This window comes from Salvelinus sp. IW2-2015, linkage group LG3 (genome assembly GCF_002910315.2).
Source record: "Salvelinus sp. IW2-2015 linkage group LG3, ASM291031v2, whole genome shotgun sequence".
Classification (NCBI taxonomy): Eukaryota; Metazoa; Chordata; class Actinopteri; order Salmoniformes; family Salmonidae; genus Salvelinus; species Salvelinus sp. IW2-2015.
In genome coordinates, this window is record NC_036840.1 from 20680031 (window position 1) to 20698495 (window position 18465).

The window sequence follows — 18465 nt, forward strand, 5'->3', positions numbered from 1 at the left end:
GAATGCAGGCTTCGTGTCTCTTGTGGTGGTTAAGTTCTTTACTATCAAATGAGGAGAGACAAACTTGTCAATAGAATATACACATATAAAGTGAATAGTTTGAGTGCTCTACGATAATGATGGCTGGTCATGGCTGGTCGACGATTCACGCTCAGATGATTCGTTGAGAGCCCCGAGACAAAAGTACAAAGGTATTTTATAGCCAAGATACACCCCTTTCAACCTACATGACGAACAACAGATATATAGAATGGGTCACAAGGTTAAGATCTGTATGAAAGATACCTATTGTCACGTCTGCTCCCGCTCTTCCCTCCCCCTGGCGCTTGAGGGTGCCAGGTTGCCCTGCATCACGCACTCCTGCCATCCATTACGCACACCTGCCTTCCCTCGTCACACGCATCAGCGATATTGGACTCACCTGGACTCACTTATCACCTGTTTATTTCCTCCACTATATTTGTCAGTTCCCCAGCTCTGTTCCCTGCTGCTGAATTCATTGTTTTTGTCTGTGTTATTAGTTTGCTGACGCTGTTCCTGTCTCGTGCCATGTCCGTTCTTTATTAAATATTGTACTCCCCGTAGCTGCTTCGTCTCTCCAGCGTCATCCATGTGACAGAATGTAGCAGCCAACATACGAAGCATCGGGGAGTACTGGCGTTCCGGTTGGTATGGTGACGTCGCCTCTGGGTCGCCGCCGATGGAACCGGGGGTGCCTAGCCAGCTCGTCGAGCTTCCACGCAATAGCTGGCTCGAGAGGTTTCCTTGCCCCAGTTGGCTCGGATGGTGCCCATCCCAAGTCGGGCCTCAGCCAGATCGTCAGTTCTTGTTCACCCAGCCTGCCCAGGAGTTTTTTGTTTGTTTGTTTGTTTGTTTGGTGACGTCGGGGTGGATTCCGCCGCCGATGGAACCGGGGGTGCCTAAGCCAGCCGGTCGGACTTCCACGCCCTGGCTGGCTCGAGAGGTTTCCTTACCTCGGGTGGCTCGGCGGCTTCCCATTCCACGTCACTCTCCACCGGATCATCGGGATAACTCTGCAGCGGGATCGACAGGCGTCTTGCCTCAGCCGGATCGTCAGGCTCCCATGCCTCAGCCGGCTCGCCAGGCTCTTACCCTCCTGCCAGTTTGTCTGGCTTCCACGCCCCAACCGGCTTGCCGGCTTACCTGCTTCGTCTCTCCAGTGTCCTCCATGTGACACCTATAATACATAGCAGACAGTATCTGCTGTGTCAACAGTTTTCATTGTGTAGAGACCAGTGTCTGGCCCTCCGACTCCAAACTGGAACCATCTCGGCCTGGTACGGTATAGAACAGAAACATTCATTCATGCTCTGGTTTTATCACTCAAAAGACATCGTACATCTCCTGTCATTGTTATTTCCCAGAGGCCCATCCTCAGTAGAACACCCACACAATAGTTAACAGAATACTCTATTCTGTTGAATAAAACAACCATTTGATGCAATAAAAGTATTATAGCATAATCTTGCAATTTTTCCACCATACTCTCAAACCCCAGCTGATGGTGCTTCCGTTTTGTGTGTGTGTTTCTGATGGTGCTTCCAGGTGCACACTAAAATATTAACGAAAGGTAGGTGGCATCAGAGTTGGCCTCATTTATAATTCAGGACACACACACACACAGTGGAGGCCCCTCAGAGGAGGACCATCCTACTCAGCGAATTTCATAAAAATTTAAAAAGTGAAATATTAAAGTTTATTTTTAGATACAACTATAGTAAATACACTGCTCAAAAAAATAAAGGGAACACTTAAACAACACAATGTAACTCCAAGTCAATCACACTTCTATGAAATCAAACTGTCCACTTAGGAAGCAACACTGATTGACAGTAAATTTCACATGCTGTTGTGCATGGAATAGACAAAAGGTGGAAATTATAGGCAATTAGCAAGACACCCCCAAAAAAGGAGTGATTCTGCAGGTGGTGACCACGACCACTGCTCAGTTCCTATGCTTCCTGGCTGATGTTTTGGTCACTTTTGAATGCTGGCGGTGCTCTCACTCCAGTGGTAGCATGAGACGGAGTCTACAACCCACACAAGTGGCTCAGGTAGTGCAGTTATCCAGGATGGCACATCAATGCGAGCTGTGGCAAAAAGGTTTGCTGTGTCTGTCAGCGTAGTGTCCAGAGCTGGAGGCGCTACCAGGAGACAGGCCAGTACATCAGGAGACGTGGAGGAGGCCGTAGGAGGCAACAACCCAGCAGCAGGACCGCTACCTCCGCCTTTGTGCAAGGAGGTGCACTGCCAGAGCCCTGCAAAATGACCTCCAGCAGGCCACAAATGTGCATGTGTCTGCTCAAACGGTCAGAAACAGACTCCATGAGGGTGGTATATGAGGGCCCGACGTCCACAGGTGGGGTTGTGCTTACAGCCCAGCACCGTCAGGACGTTTGGCATTTGCCAGAGAACACCAAGATTGGCAAATTCGCCACTGGCGCCCTGTGCTCTTCACAGATGAAAGCAGGTTCACACTGAGCACATGAGCACGTGACAGACGTGACAGAGTGCTGGAGACGCTGTGGAGAACGTTCTGCTGCCTGCAACATCCTCCAGCATGACCGGTTTGGCGGTGGGTCAGTCATGGTGTTGGGTGGCATTTCTTTGTGAGGCCGCACAGCCCTCCATGTGCTCGCCAGAGGTAGCCTGACTGCCATTAGGTACCGAGATGAGATCCTCAGACCCCTTGTGAGACCATATGCTGACACATGCACATTTGTGGCCTGCTGGAGGTCATTTTGCAGGGCTCAGGCAGTGCACCTCCTTGCCACAAAGGCGGAGGTAGCGTCCTGCTGCTGGGTTGTTACCTCCTACGGCCTCCTCCACGTCTCCTGATGTACTGGCCTGTCTCCTGGTAGCGCCTCCATGCTCTGGACACTACGCTGACAGACACAGCAAACCTTTTTGCCACAGCTCGCATTGATGTGCCATCCTGGATGAACTGCACTACCTGAGCCACTTGTGTGGCTTGTAGACTCCGTCTCATGCTACCACTGGAGTGAGAGCACCGCAAGCATTCAAAAGGACCAAAACATCAGCCAGGAAGCATAGGAACTGAGAAGTGGTCTGTGGTCACCACCTGCAGAATCACTCCTTTTTTGGGGGTGTCTTGCTAATTGCCTATAATTTCCACCTTTTGTCTATTTCATTTGCACAACAGCATGTGAAATTTATTGTCAATCAGTGTTGCTTCCTAAGTGGACAGTTTGATTTCACAGAAGTGTGATTGACTTGGAGTTACATTGTGTTGTTTAAGTGTTCCCTTTATTTTTTTGAGCAGTGTATATTCACGTCACCAAATAACTGATTAAAACACACTATTTTGCAATGAAGGTCTACAGTAGCCTCAACAGCTATTTTCAAAAACATAGGTTTATTGTTCTCACCCCTTTCCGTAGACTTACACAGTAATTATAACTACTTCTGGAGGATGTCCACCAACCTATCAGCTCTTGCAGAATGAACTGACATGTTGTCCATCCAATCACAGGATCAGAGAATTAATCTAGTACTGAAAGCACAAGGTACAGCTAGCTAGCACAAAGTGTGGTGAGTAGTTGACTCAAAGAGAGAGAAAGACAATAGTTGAACAGTTTAAAACAAATCATTTTTTTCTGAAATTAAGGAGAAGCAGCAGAGATATATTTTGTTGTATTTTATTTATTTTTGTATACCTTTCACGCTAACTAATGCAGCTAATTTAGCCTACTCGACAACCTGACTCAGAGAGGACTACTATTTATGTTAGCTAGGTGGCCAAGGCTATCCGACACTGCAACTCAAATCGAGGTAAACTTTTGTTTTTATTAATTTATTGCCACTGAGGACTGCCGGTGTAACTGCTAAACTGCTTTCTGTACATTGTACTGCGTGATTGTACACATGGATTGGATTGTGGGTTTACTAAAGTGTTAGTTCTGGTAGCTATGTTGACTATGACGTTAGCTAATACGGTGACAACGATGTAGGCTGTGTATCGGTTATGGTATGAAGGTTTGGCTCTGAGAGTTTTTTTCCGCATGGTCACAGACAGCTGTTGTGTTGTGTACTGAAGTCCACAAGCGGAGAGAAAAGATGAGAGGAGGAGAGCACATACAGTGCCTTCGGAAAGTATTCAGACCCCTTTACTTTTCCCACATTTTTTACGTTACAGCCTTATTAAAAAATTGATTAAATAAATAAAAAATCTTCAGCAATCTACACACAATACCCCATAATGACGAATCAAAAACAGGTTTTTATACATTTTTGCAAATGTATAAAACATTTCTAACAGAAATACCTTATTTACATAAGTATTCAAACCCTTTGCTATGAGACCCGAAATTGAGCTCAGGTACATCCTGTTTCCATTGATCATCCTTGAGATGATTCTACAACTTGACTGGAGTCCACCGGTGGTAAATTCAATTGATTTGACATGATTTGGAAAGGCACACATCTGTCTATATAAGGTCCCACAGTTGACAGTGCATGTCAGAGCAAAAACCAAGCCATGAGGTTGAAGGAATTGTCAGTAGAGCTCTGAGACAGGATTGTGTCGAGGCACAGACCTGGGGAAGGGTACAAAAAAATGTCTGCAGCATTGAAGGTCCCCAAGAACACAGTGGCCTCCATCATTCTTAAATGGAAGAAATTTGGAACCACCAAAACTCTTCCTAGAGCTGGCCGCCCGGCCAAAATTAGCAATCAGGGAGGTGACCATGAACCCGATGATCACTCTGACAGAGCTCTAGAGTTCCTCTGTGGTGATGGGAGAACCCTCCAGAAGGACAACCTACTCTGCAGCACTCCACTAATCAGGCCTTTTTGATAGAGTGGCCAGACAGAAGCCACTCCTCAGTAAAAGGCACATGACATTCCCCTTGGAGTTTGCCAAAAAGCACTTAAAGACTCTCAGACCATGAGAAACAAGATTCTCTGGTCTGATGAAACCAAGATTGAACTTGTTGGCCTGAATGTCAAGCGTTACGTCTGGAGGAAACCTGGCAATATCCCTACAGTGAAGCATGGTGGTGCCAGCATCATGCTGTGGGGATGTTTTTCAGCAGCAGGAACTGGGAGACTAGTCAGGATCGATTCAAAGATGACCGCCGCAAAGTACAGATCCTTGATGAAAACCTGCTCCAGAACGCTCAGGACCTCAGACTGGGGCGAAGGTTCACCTTCAAACAGGACAATGACCCTGAGCACACAGCCAAAACAATGCAGGAGTGGCTTTGGGACAAGTCTCTGAATGTCCTTAAGTGGCCCAGCCAGAGCCCGGACTTGAACCCAATCGAACATCTCTGGAGAGACCCAAGAAGACTCGAGGCTGTAATCGCTGCCAAAGGTTCAACAAAGTACTGAGTAAGGGTCTGAATATTAATTTAATGTGATATTTGAGTTTTTATTTGAAATAAAATTGCAAAAAAAATGTTTTACCTGTTTTTGCTTCGTTATTATGGGTTATTGTGTGTAGATTAATGAGGGGAAAAAAATAAATATTTAATCCATTTTAGAATAAGGCTGTAACCTAACAAAATGTGGAAAAAGTCAAGGGGTCTGAATATAGATGAGAGAAGGAACGAGCACAGTGATGATGTGTTTGTATGTGTTTGCTATGAAAGTGAACTTTGTGTGAGGGTGATCAGGGGTGTATTCATCCTGCCGATTCTGTTGCAAAACGTTTCATAAACAGAAGCAAACGGAACCAAACGGGGATGTACCTACCTGAATTTGTCCAATAAAAACTCTAGTTTTTGTACTAATGATTACACCCCAGATCAGCTAGATGCAGTCAAAAGTGTGCAAGGCGGTACACACTGGGCAAAAACTGGTTGAATCAACATGGTTTCCACCAAAACATCTATGTGATGACGCTGAATCAAAGTGGGAAACTCATTAGATTTGCAGTCATCAACGCCAGGGCATTTCATATTTTTTTCACCTAACTTTTAACCTCCCGATTTTGTAGATATCCAACTGGTAGTTACAGTCTCGTCCCATCGCTGCAACTCCCATGCTTGCTTAACCCGGAAGCCAGCCGCACCAATGTGTCGGAGGAAGCTGGCGCCCGGCCGCCACAAGGAACCACTGGAGCGTGATGGGACAAGGATATCCCAGCCGGCCAAACTCTCCCCTAAGCCGGACGACGCTGGGACAATTGTGCGCTGCCTCACGGGTCCCCCAGTAGCGGACAGCTGCAACACAGCATCGAACCCAGATCTGTAGTGACGCGATGCAGTGCCTCAGAACGCTGCGCCACTCGGGAGGCAACGTTAGCTATTCTTTTTGCCTCAATCACACTAGACCCGAATGAAACGATGAAACCATCAGCCAAACCATTGAAGATTGTTATTCTGATGTTTTCTCAGTGCAATTTGAGTTATATTAGTCAATATGACAATGTAAAGTTATCGATCTGTCAGTTTCCCAAGCTAATTCCCTACTTTTCACAGACACAGTAATAAACAGCTCTAACCTTACAGGTTTCATTGTCATGGTGCATAGTAGACATCTGCACAGGACCGATTTCTTCATCCTGCTCCTGTCACACCCGCTACAGCAAGAACTGGTCCCAAACCCAACTGCAGTCCCGCAATGTCATTTTAGGCGTGTGTGATGCAGCTCACTTGCCAGCCATGGTTCCAACAATTTTGCTAGATGTAGTTTGAAGAGAGCAAAGTTGGAGAGACTTGCACTTTCTCTAAATCTAAGTTTATAGATTTTCAGACGGAGAATTATGGGTGATCAATATTTAGGCCCATTTCTAGGCAATGTAGGAAACTATAGCCTAATCATAGGCCGATTTAGGAAGTACATTTCCTGGGAAAGATTACTGCCCTGTGCTTCTCCGCCCATGGATAGGCTATAGCCTACTATTTAATTGAGACCACATGTGCACCTGATCTCGCAGGTACAGTGGTTCCTCCTTTAAAAGTTGCAAGCTTACACCACAGGACTTAGAGGTACCCAGTGTCACGGCTTCATTGCTCTAGACCACCACAACGGGGAGTTAGAGCACTCATTATGCATTTGGGTCCCAAGGTTTTTATATGACCAATCAAATCGAGTGGTTCCAATGACGAATTTGACGTGAGCCACCCGTCCCTGGTGACTTTCCTCAGCAAAGATGGCTGACAAAACATTACGGGGGAAGCAAATGTAAGTAATTATAACGTCATAACGAGTCAAACTAAAAATGTACAGTTGAGAGGAATATGTTAGTTAATGTAGAGACAAACGTTTGTGCATTTTTTTTGTCATGAAGTTAATTTACGAAAATCGCGATTTAGCAAGTTTACTGACTAGCTGGTGTTATGACATGAGTACAGTATGACATTGTAATTCATGTTGTTTAATGTTTTAGGGACTCCTGAAAAAAACAGCAAACCAGGCTGTCTTCTGGGAAACAGTGGATGTAAAGAATCTAGCTAGCTAAAGCATTTACTGCAAATTGAATGTACAATTGTGTAAGCTTGCCGTGCAATGCAGCTGAAGTAACATAGCTAGCTAACTATTTAACTTAACGTTACTTGCGTATTGTGTAGTGGAGGATAAAAATAACTGTATGCCTATGGATGTGTAGCTAGCTACAATATGTAGCCGATCTGTGTATGTAGATGGATCTGGCAAAGGACGGCTTGCAGTAACTGCAGGATCAACAGAAGTCACAGTGAACTTTCTCATGGACACTAAACAAATTCACAGCTGATTCCACTCAATTACTGGGAAACCGTTGATAAAAATTAAGTTAATTTATAAGGGAGTATAAATGTGTTGGATTGCATTGGAACCCTCTTGTTCTGTAGTGTTGCAGAGTCATACAGTCAGGTCCATAATTATTGGCACCCTTGATAAAAATAAAGAATACAAATACTGAGCTATATTCTATGCTAATTATACTAATACAATTGCTTAGAGAAAGAGATGTTTAACAAGTAATACAAAAAATGTCTCAGGAAGATAGGGGTCAAAATGTTCAATACGCTAGCAACCTCCCCTTGCGAGGATAACAACACTGAGCCTTTTCTTCAAATGTTTTATGAGATTGGAGAACCCATTGGGATGGATCTTACACCATTCCTTATGGACTGCCCTCTTCAATTCAAACCACAGGTTTTCAATGGGTTTCAAGCCTGGAAACTGAGATGGCCATTGCAAAATGTTGATTATGTGGTCAATTAACCATTTTTTTGGTGGATTTTGATTAGTGCTTGGGGTTCATTGTCTCGCTGGAAACCTTGAATCCAAAACAAGACACATTCGTCCGTTCATTCATTCATTCATCCACGCATTCATTAATACGTTTGTCCATCCATTCCAGTGTAAACAAACAAGGTATAGCTTCAAAGCATGGTTAAAACGATAATGTGGTTGTCATGGATTGTCAGTCCTTGCATCTAGAGCGTTGGTTGGTTGGTTAAAGAGAATTAAGAAAGTATGAAGAATATTTATTGCCGCATGTGAAATGACAAGCTATATAATTTACAACCCTTTGTTATCTTCTACAATGGCAGCTCCATTGGAGCTACATATCTCTTATTTCTTGCCTTGCCGTGCCTTCGCATCACTTCCGGTGCCCTCCTGTCCTCACACCAAGGTTATAATAAATCCTATTTAGAGCTCAAAGAGAGGTGACGGTTATATATTGAACCAACTTAACAGCTCGTTTGACACAGACCACCTCCCTTTAGTCACTTCTAAGTCCTTGTATATACAGCATAATATGCATCTCAGCTCTTGTTGAATGTCATTTTAACACAGCGGTTGCCCCTGAGCAATCATGGGTCTCAAGGGAACCCATGCTATGGATATACTATGGTGTTTTCTACTATTGATGGCTTTTATAGGTAAGATCCCATACTGAATGCATTTGAATGGAAAATGCTTTACCTTTTCTATGCTTCGTGGGATTTTAAATGACATTTAACCCAAAAAGTGCAAACATATTTTGAGCTTAAAAGTCCAATACAGACGTTTTTGAGTAACAGTTAAGTACATTACTGTGTTTTCCCCCCCAATTAGAATGGTGAAAAAGAAACAAAAATAGCTTCTTAGCAAAGAGCAATTTCTCAAGCAAGAATTTTGCTAGGACTGCCTGGGAGTTGGTCTGAGTGGGTAGGGGAAAATTTGCTATTTGGAACTCTCTTTCTTATTGGTCTATTAACTAACCAACTCATTTGTAATTGTATCTGAAAGATGAGACTCTCAACTTGGTATAAATACATTGACTAGAAGCTAAATATGTACATTGCCTTTAGAAAGTATTCACACCCCTTGACATGTTCCACATTTTGTTGTGTTACAGCCTAAATTTAAAATTGATTTAATTTAGATTTTTTGTCACTGGCCTACAGACAATAACCCATCATGTCAAAGTTTAATTATGTTTTAAAAAAAATTTTTTTTTTACAAATTAATAATTAAAAATTTTAATCTGAAATATCTTGAGTCAATAAGTACAGTATTCAACCCATTTGGTATGGAAAGCCTAAATAAGTTCAAGAGTCAAAATTTGCTTAACAAGTCACATAATAAGTTGCATGGACTCAACCTGTGTGCAATAATAGTGTATAACATGATTTTTTTTTATTAATAACCCATCTCTGTACCCCACACATACAATTATCTGTAAGGTCCCTCAGTCGAGCAGTGAATTTAAAACACAGATTCAACCACAAATTACCAGGCAGGTTTTCCAATGCCTCGCAAAGAAGGGCACCTATTGGTAGATGGGTACAAAAAAAGCAGACATTGAATATCCCTTTGAGCATGGTGAGGTTATTAATTACACTTTGGATGGTGTATCAATACAGCTGTCCTTCTTAACTGAGTTGCCGGAGAGGAAGGAAACAGTTTTAAAGATTTCACAATAAGGCCACAGGTGACTTTTTAAAACAGTTACAGAGTTTAATTGCTGTGATAGGAGAAAACAGAGGATGGATCAACAACATTGTAGTTACTCCACAACACTAACCTAATTGACAGAGTGAAAAGAAGGAAGCCTATACAGAATGAAAATATTCCAAAACATGCATCCTGTTTGCAACAAGGCACTAAAGAAATACTGCAAAAAATGTGGCAAAGCATAATAAATTCTTGTCCTGAATACAAAGTGTTATGTTTAGGGAAAATCCAATACAACACATTACTGAGTACCACTATCCATATTTTCAAGCATAGTGGTGGACGCATCATTTTATGGGTATGCTTGTAATCGTTAAGGACTGGGACATTTTTTTCAGGATTAAAAAAATAAAATGGAATGGAGCTAAGCACAGGATAAATGCTACAGGAAAATCTTATTCAGTCTGCTTTCCACCAGACACTGACATTTACCTTTCAGCAGGACAATAACCTAAAACACAAGGCCAAATCTACACTGGAGTTGCTTCCAAGAAGATCGTGAATGATCCTGAGTGGCAGAGTTCCAGTTTTTACTTAAATCTACTTGAAAATATATGGAAAGACTTGAAAATGGTTGTCTAGCAATGATCAACAACCAATTTGACAGTGCTTAAAGAATTTGTAAAAGAATAATGGGCAAATATTGTACAATCCAGGTGTGCAAAGCTCTTAGAGATTTACCCAGAAAGACCAAAGGTGATTCTAACATGTATTGACTCAGGGGTGTGAATACTTATGTAAATGAGATATTTCTGAATTTCATTTTCAAAAAATTTACTAAAATGTCAAAAAACCTGTTTTCACTTTGTCATTATGGGGTATTGTGTGTAGATAGGTGAGAAAAAATAATATTTAATCCATTTTGAATTCAGGCTGTAATGCAAAAAAATGTGGAATAAGTCAAGGGATATGAATACTTGTAGTTATTTTTTAGTTATAGCGGCTGCCATGCCCTCAAGGGGCCTAATCTGGGGTGGCTCCATATCTATATCTTTTCAGGGTACATACATCTACCTCTGTGCCAAATTCGGTGCTTTAATCACAAAGTTTACTATTTGTGATGGTAAACACAGAAATCATGTTAAATAGATTTTTTTGTTGGTAATCATGGTAAAAAATTTAATACAATTGGTAACTAGTTGCTTGACAAAGTTCCAAAATTTCAGAAGGATAAAAAAACCCAGGTAAAACTGACCTCTATTGCCTCTGTTAGGGTTAACAGCTGGTAACTTAAGTTAGTGTTAGTCATCAGCAATACAATACACGTTCTATGGCTGTTATAGGTATACTTAATGAATAGGCTAATCAAGTTTCAGGGAAAATGTATTAGATTCTATAATGATTGGTGTGGTTTTAAACTGCATTTGGCTGCTGGTGAAGTTATAGTCAGCAATACAATATAATGTACTACCTTTGAGGATTTTATCAGGCAATATTTTTACCTCCGGAGGCACTGATTGAACCTTCGAAAACACACAAAAATGCATGCATTATATTACGAATTTTAAAAGTATCAGTGAGTGAACTGGGAAATTATGGCAATGATAATATGACCTGAGAACTTGGGGAAACTTTCTATGTGTATAATCAAATTGTAGTCATACTACTGCATAGTCAAACTCAGAGCTTAATTCGAACTGGATCCAAGATCCGGCACCTCTCTGTTTTGGACTGTTTCATTCCGGAACCTATTTTCCCGGACCCGGTACCTCTCATGACATGAACAATTATTTGCACTCTTTGCGATGTAAAAATTAGAATAAAAGCAATAAAACTGAATTTAAGTTGCCGCTTCATTAATCTCCTACCCCTTCAAAACACGTAATGTGATAAAGTAGATTTTCAGCCCACGCCTGATATGCTAAGAATATATTTGGGGTGAATCGGCCGGTTTATTGCTTTGCGCTACATTGTAACCTAAAGACCAATGCGCGGCTTCTGCTGTGGTGAGTGGGGGATGTACGTCTGCTGTGGTGAGTGGGGGATGTACGTCTGTATGAGCCTGCAACACTCATCTCCAGCGTTGCAGTTAATCATTTATTTCCTTATAGAATCATAGCCGTAGTAAGGGTGCTGGAGGTGCTGCCCTGATCAATTTAAATACATTTACCAAAGTTATAGAATTACTGCTGTCTGTTCAGAAAGAAATTAAATAATTCAGAATAGCCTATTACACCATCAGTAGCTATTTTTATAGCCTAGTTATGGATGTGTGTAGCCCAATTATAAAACATAGCCTACCGTCGAAAACTTGCCGAACAGCATGCAGACAAAACGGGCCTTTCGCAATATTTCAAATACAATCTTGGGAAAACTCCGGTTGGAAAGCAAAGGGCTCCTGCGGCAAACAGAAGACTCTAATCTATCTAATGTAGGCTACCAAAATATTTGATCAACTTCCAAATAGGCCTATTGAGCGAACATTGTTTAACAAAGCAAAACAAGAGAGAGATAGCCTTTTGGCAAAAGCGCATTGGACGTCGGCAGCGAGTGAGATGCGAATCATTTGGTGAGCCAGTGAAACTGGATAGCTTTTTAGGACTATAATTTCCTCTCCATATTGTACAATATGTGTGTCTCTACACACCTATGCCTAGGCTATTGATGGATTCAAGACAAGGTCGTTTTAATTGATCTCAAATTATCAGTGTCAAAGTAGCCTGTCATTTAGATAATTTGTGTCTCCAGTCATGTCAAATTACGTAGAATTGCATGAAATTTAAAAATGTTTTCCCTTCCGTGCAACTTCTGTAAGCGCCTCAACTCTACTGCATTACCGCCACTGACCTCGTTCGTCTTTCAGTCACCCACGTGGGTATAACCAATAAGGAGATGGCACGTGGGTACCTGCTTCTACAAACCAATGAGGAGATGGGAGAGGCATGACTTGCAGCGTGATCTGAGTCAGAAATAGAACTGATTTCTATTTTAGGCCTTGGCAACGCAGACGCTCGTTGGCAGCATGAGCAGTGTGGGTACAATAAATTAATAACATAGATTTCTAAATATATTTTGCAATGTGGTCAGCCTATTACTATTAGTTGGTTGTGTTGTACTTACCAGTAGCCAGTGTTCGCGGGGTCCGACATGCCAATCAACCTGCTATCTGCCAATCACGGGAATGCCTAGAATGTTCTGATGCCGGGCATCCTGGTGGTTGGCGGAGTGGCGTGGCGGGGGGATGGAGCATTGGAAGTTAAGACCAGGTTTAGCCATTGTTCTCTCTCTTACGTCTGACCTTCACAAATGCATGCAAATGCATCCCACTTCTGACACCAATGTAATGAAACAGCAGGTAGCAGGTCGAGGTAGCCCGAAGTCCAGTGCGCTATCGACTGTGCCGCAAAAGCATGCTCGTGCGGCAGAGTCGACATCCGCGCTTATAAACCCAGGCTCGTTACACTATGAATGTTAATTTAATACTTACTTTAAAAGCTACGTTGAACCTCTTTTTGAATGTGGAATCTCTTTTTGGAACATCTCCCCCCTCTATTAGAAAGGGCAGTGTCGTGGTGGAGCATAAGGTTCTACTGCGTGTAGAGAATGGGAAGAACCTAACTAATGACATCACTGAGTCAGAAGAACAGATCAAGGACATTCTCGATGAGGCCAAAAACTGCACAACAGGTCAGTAACAGACACTTACGTGATCAGAAACCAGTTATTGAAAAAGCCTATAAGCCTGTTTCCAGACTATCAATACATCACGAGTCAAATAATTTGTTTTTGATAAAACACTGTTCTGTTGCATCCACAGGTCAAGAAGGCTGCCTTGGAGTGACCATCATTGGAGATATCAAAGTCAAAAATGCTACGTTTGATAAAGAATGTACGTATACTATAGTCTATATTTGGGGTCATTTACTTAAAACTGGAAAAACATTGGATATAGAGAATTTAAATATCCTCACTGAAAATGAATGACCGTTTTCGATTATTGAATTGTAATTCCAATTAATATCCTGCATTGACTTAACTTTTAACTGAATTGTTAACTTCACTTACCACTGTCTTCGTGTAGCTTTATGCAACCAGGCCGGACTTGACAAGAACTTGAAGGTATACTACCATGCAGCTGAAATAGATGGGCGACTCGTCTGTGTCTCTCCCTGTGCCTCTGGCCACAACAGAACAAAACACTGTAACACCGGCACCTTTAGTATGTCACGGGCCGGACCAGTCTGCAGTTAAGACTATTACATCTTAAGACTTCTTATAAAATAACATGACATAGCATAACATAACACATGTAACAGAGTTAAGATCATACTGGTAAGCTCACTCCAAAGTGTGAAGGATGGTTTTGTTCTCTTTTAACATAAATATATGCCTTATAGAAAAAGGACATGTTAATCACAAAACATAGCGTGACTGCAGAAAAGCTGTTGTTAATCTAGGGTGTCGACTGTGCAAACCACAAGGTTGAGACAAGATGGAAAAATGCTGAATAACAAGAAAACAGGAACTGAGGAATGTGTAGGAAAAATGCTGAATAACAAGAAAACAGGTACTGAGGAATGTGTAGGAAAAATGCTGAATAACAAGAAAACAGGAACTGAGGAATGTGTAGAAACCAACAAATCAGCTCAATCTTCACAAACACCATTCCGGACATTTGAATCCTGAGTGCTGTGTCTGGGCACCATCGATAGGCTGGCAAGTTTAAACCACGCTAAGCCTCTACTGTGACAGGCCAACTCTAAACCTTTTTGAGTGCAATGTACAGTAGTAGACTCCCAACCATCTAGTCATAGAGAGGTTGTGATCATATAAAACTCCGGCATAGACGACAAGCACGCAGGTGAGAAATACTAAAGTTCAACACAGCACTCAAAGCTCCTAGCTACATACCTGCAGCTAAATGAGTTTGTCCAGGTACTATGAATATTTTCTATAACCTGTCCATCCTACAAATATTCATGACTATCAGTAAAATACTCATGAACTAAGTTCCCACTCTCCCCTTTCCTTCATATCAGGGCTAAAGACATCCATACTGAACCAGTGAACCAGTGGCTGGAGGACGACTTTGAGTGGCCCGACAGGCCAACTACGAGTGGCGACTGGTTGGTTCATGTAGTACCACAGTCCTAACAGATAAACTGTCGAAAGCTTGCTCTGCTATCATAGGCTGTTGCTATAAATGTGTTTTAATCCCCTGGAGTCAAATTATTTGACGAAACATTGAATTTGACTCAATGCTATTAGCCCCTAGAAATGTATTGAATAACAGATTCATACATGGAAAAACAGATAGTCAACTATAAAAAAAAAAAAAATTGAGACATAATATATATATCTGAGAAACATAAGATCAGGATGTTTTTTTAATGTAACACCTTTGTTTTGCCACTAAACTATTTCCATATACACAGTGTACAAAACATTAGGAACAGCTGATTTTTCCATGACATAGACTGACCAGGTGAAAGCTATGATTCCCTAATTGATATCACTTGTTAAATCCACTTTAAAAAAAGATATCTCTAGCTTAGACAGATTTTTATGTGTATTTTTTTATTTAAATAATGCTAATTATATCCTGTGGGGGCACGTACATCGACTCTAGTTAAAAGGATAATATGCCATTGTTATACAAAGTCTTTGACTTTAAAAGTGTGGCATAACACCTCCCCCTTCCCCCAAAAAGTTTTTTAAATGATCTTTATCAGTAGAGTACCTTGGCCTGGTTTAAAACATGATTAGCTTGGGGGACCATTTGTAAATATATTTTTTGTCCCCTATCATACAGAGAATGACCCTAACCCACCTTATGGTGGCTGAGTGGGCTTGCAGTACGAGGCAGACTCCTCCACGTCTCCCTACCATGGAACACAGGCACAGGTGGGGATTCTATTCAAGCTATACTAGATGCCATCTCCTGCCATTGTGCCCCTTGAGCAAGTCACTTAAACACTTTCTCAAGGGGTTAAAAAACAATAAAAACATGATAAATAAAATTGGACAGTAAAGCTTTGTTCTTACTCTTTCTTCTCCTATAAAAGGTGTCCAGGGAGAGGTTTGAGACCATCTACCACGACTACAGTTCCTGGGGTGCTGATAGGGACACCATACAAGACATAGACACCTGAACCGACCTCTTCGGGGCAACGTTTTGCATTGAGTGACCCTGGCAGCCAATCAAAGGTGGGTAGAAGGACAGAATGCAGCATTTAAAATGTATTATGTACTGTATTTCTTTGTCGTCAAAATGTGCTAAAATTTGTCTATCGCTTTTGGAATTTCTGATGCTCCCAGAATGTCTAGCTTTCATTTCGATGACTGTTAGCAACCTGGACAAAGTGAAGAGACTATAAATGTAGGTCCAATATAATTTCTACAAACTTTTGATTTGGTTTTAGTAATTTCAATGTCGATTGACATCGTTTTTCTGTGACAAAAAAATTAGACAATTTTCAGATTGTATAGGCTCACGGGCCTTGAGTTTGACAAGTGGTCTACATTGTCATTCAACCTGTTAAAAAAAGCTGTAAAATATGTATGTTATACTGTGGTTGCACTTTATAAACTGGTGTGTACTTTCATGGTAAATTACTACATAAGGATACTATGGAGGAGCTAATGTTGACTTTAAAAACCTATTCCATACTTAAATACCCTTTTTTAATATTCCCTGACAGTTTATGATCAGCAGACCAGAGATAAAGTCACTCTGAGATGTAGTGGATCATCCTTTAAATCAGTGTTTCATCGACAACCGGGTAAAAACAGACTGAAACAAGATCTGTATTGGACAGTCTCCTCTTTGGGAGCGAAGACTGAATGAAGGTTATAGGGGACAATGCAAAAACAGCAAAAACTGTTTGACCAATGATATGATGCAACTTATGCCAGTTTGACAATTAGCATTACTCATTTTTAACGTTGGTACTAAAGCTAATGAATAATGTTGTAATATCACACATATATATATATATACACTGCTCAAAAAAATAAAGGCAACACTAAAATAACACATCCTAGATCTGAATGAATGAAATATTCTTATTAAATACTTTTTTCTTTACATAGTTGAATGTGTTGACAACAAAATCACACAAAAATTATCAATGGATAATTTTGAGTGTGACTCTGGATTTGGAGTCACTCAAAATTAAAGTGGAAAGCCACATTACAGGCTGATCCAACTTTGATGTAATGTCCTTAAAACAAGTCAAAATGAGGCTCAGTAGTGTGTGTGGCCTCCACGTGCCTGTATGACCTCCCTACAACGCCTGGGCATGCTCCTGATGAGGTGGCGGATGGTCTCCTGAGGGATCTCCTCCCAGACCTGGACTAAAGCATCCGCCAACTCCTGGACAGTCTGTGGTGCAACGTGGCGTTGGTGGATGGAGCGAGACATGATGTCCCAGATGTGCTCAATTGGATTCAGGTCTGGGGAACGGGCGGGCCAGTCCATAGCATTAATGCCTTCCTCTTGCAGGAACTGCTGACACACTCCAGCCACATGAGGTCTAGCATTGTCTTGCATTAGGAGGAACCCAGGGCCAACCGCACCAGCATATGGTCTCACAAGGGGTCTGAGGATCTCATCTCGGTACCTAATGGCAGTCAGGCTACCTCTGGCGAGCACATGGAGGGCTGTGCGGCCCCCCAAAGAAATGCCACCCCACACCATGACTGACCCACCGCCAAACCGGTCATGCTGGAGGATGTTGCAGGCAGCAGAACGTTCTCCACGGCGTCTCCAGACTCTGTCACGTCTGTCACATGTGCTCAGTGTGAACCTGCTTTCATCTGTGAAGAGCACAGGGCGCCAGTGGCGAATTTGCCAATCTTGGTGTTCTCTGGCAAATGCCAAACGTCCTGCACGGTGTTGGGCTGTAAGCACAACCCCCACCTGTGGACGTCGGGCCCTCATACCACCCTCATGGAGTCTGTTTCTGACCGTTTGAGCAGACACATGCACATTTGTAGCCTGCTGGAGGTCATTTTGCAGGGCTCTGGCAGTGCTCCTCCTGCTCCTCCTTGCACAAAGGCGGAGGTAGCGGTCCTGCTGCTGGGTTGTTGCCCTCCTCCACGTCTCCTGATGTACTGGCCTGTCTCCTGGTAGCGCCTCCAAGCTCTGGACACTACGCTGACAGACACAGCAAACCTTCTTGCCACAGCTCGCATTGATGTGCCATCCTGAATGAGCTGCACTACCTGAGCCACTTGTGTGGGTTGTAGACTCCGTCTCATGCTACCACTAGAGTGAAAGCACCGCCAGCATTCACAAGTGACCAAAACATCAGCCAGGAAGCATAGGAACTGAGAAGTGGTCTATGGTCACCACCTGCAGAACCACTCCTTTATTGGGGGTGTCTTGCTAATTGCCTATAATTTCCACCTGTTGTCTATTCCATTTGCACAACAGCATGTGAAATTTATTGTCAATCAGTGTTGCTTCCTAAGTGGACAGTTTGATTTCACAGAAGTGTGATTGACTTGGAGTTACATTGTGTTGTTTAAGTGTTCCCTTTATTTTTTTGAGCAGTGTATATATATATATATATATAACGTGTCTGTATAAAGAGAACAGATATTGAA

The 18465-nt window shown here is 42.2% G+C and overlaps 1 long non-coding RNA gene across 1 annotated transcript; it reads left to right on the top strand.

Moving 5' to 3' along the window:
* The first annotated feature begins 3567 nt into the window (after positions 1-3567).
* On the top strand, positions 3568-18415 carry LOC111981236 (uncharacterized). Its single transcript, XR_002879571.2, has 7 exons — positions 3568-3813; positions 13412-13542; positions 13673-13744; positions 13937-14981; positions 15668-15759; positions 15921-16062; positions 16557-18415. It is a non-coding gene; the product is annotated as an uncharacterized lncRNA (long non-coding RNA).
* The last annotated feature ends 50 nt before the right edge of the window (positions 18416-18465 follow it).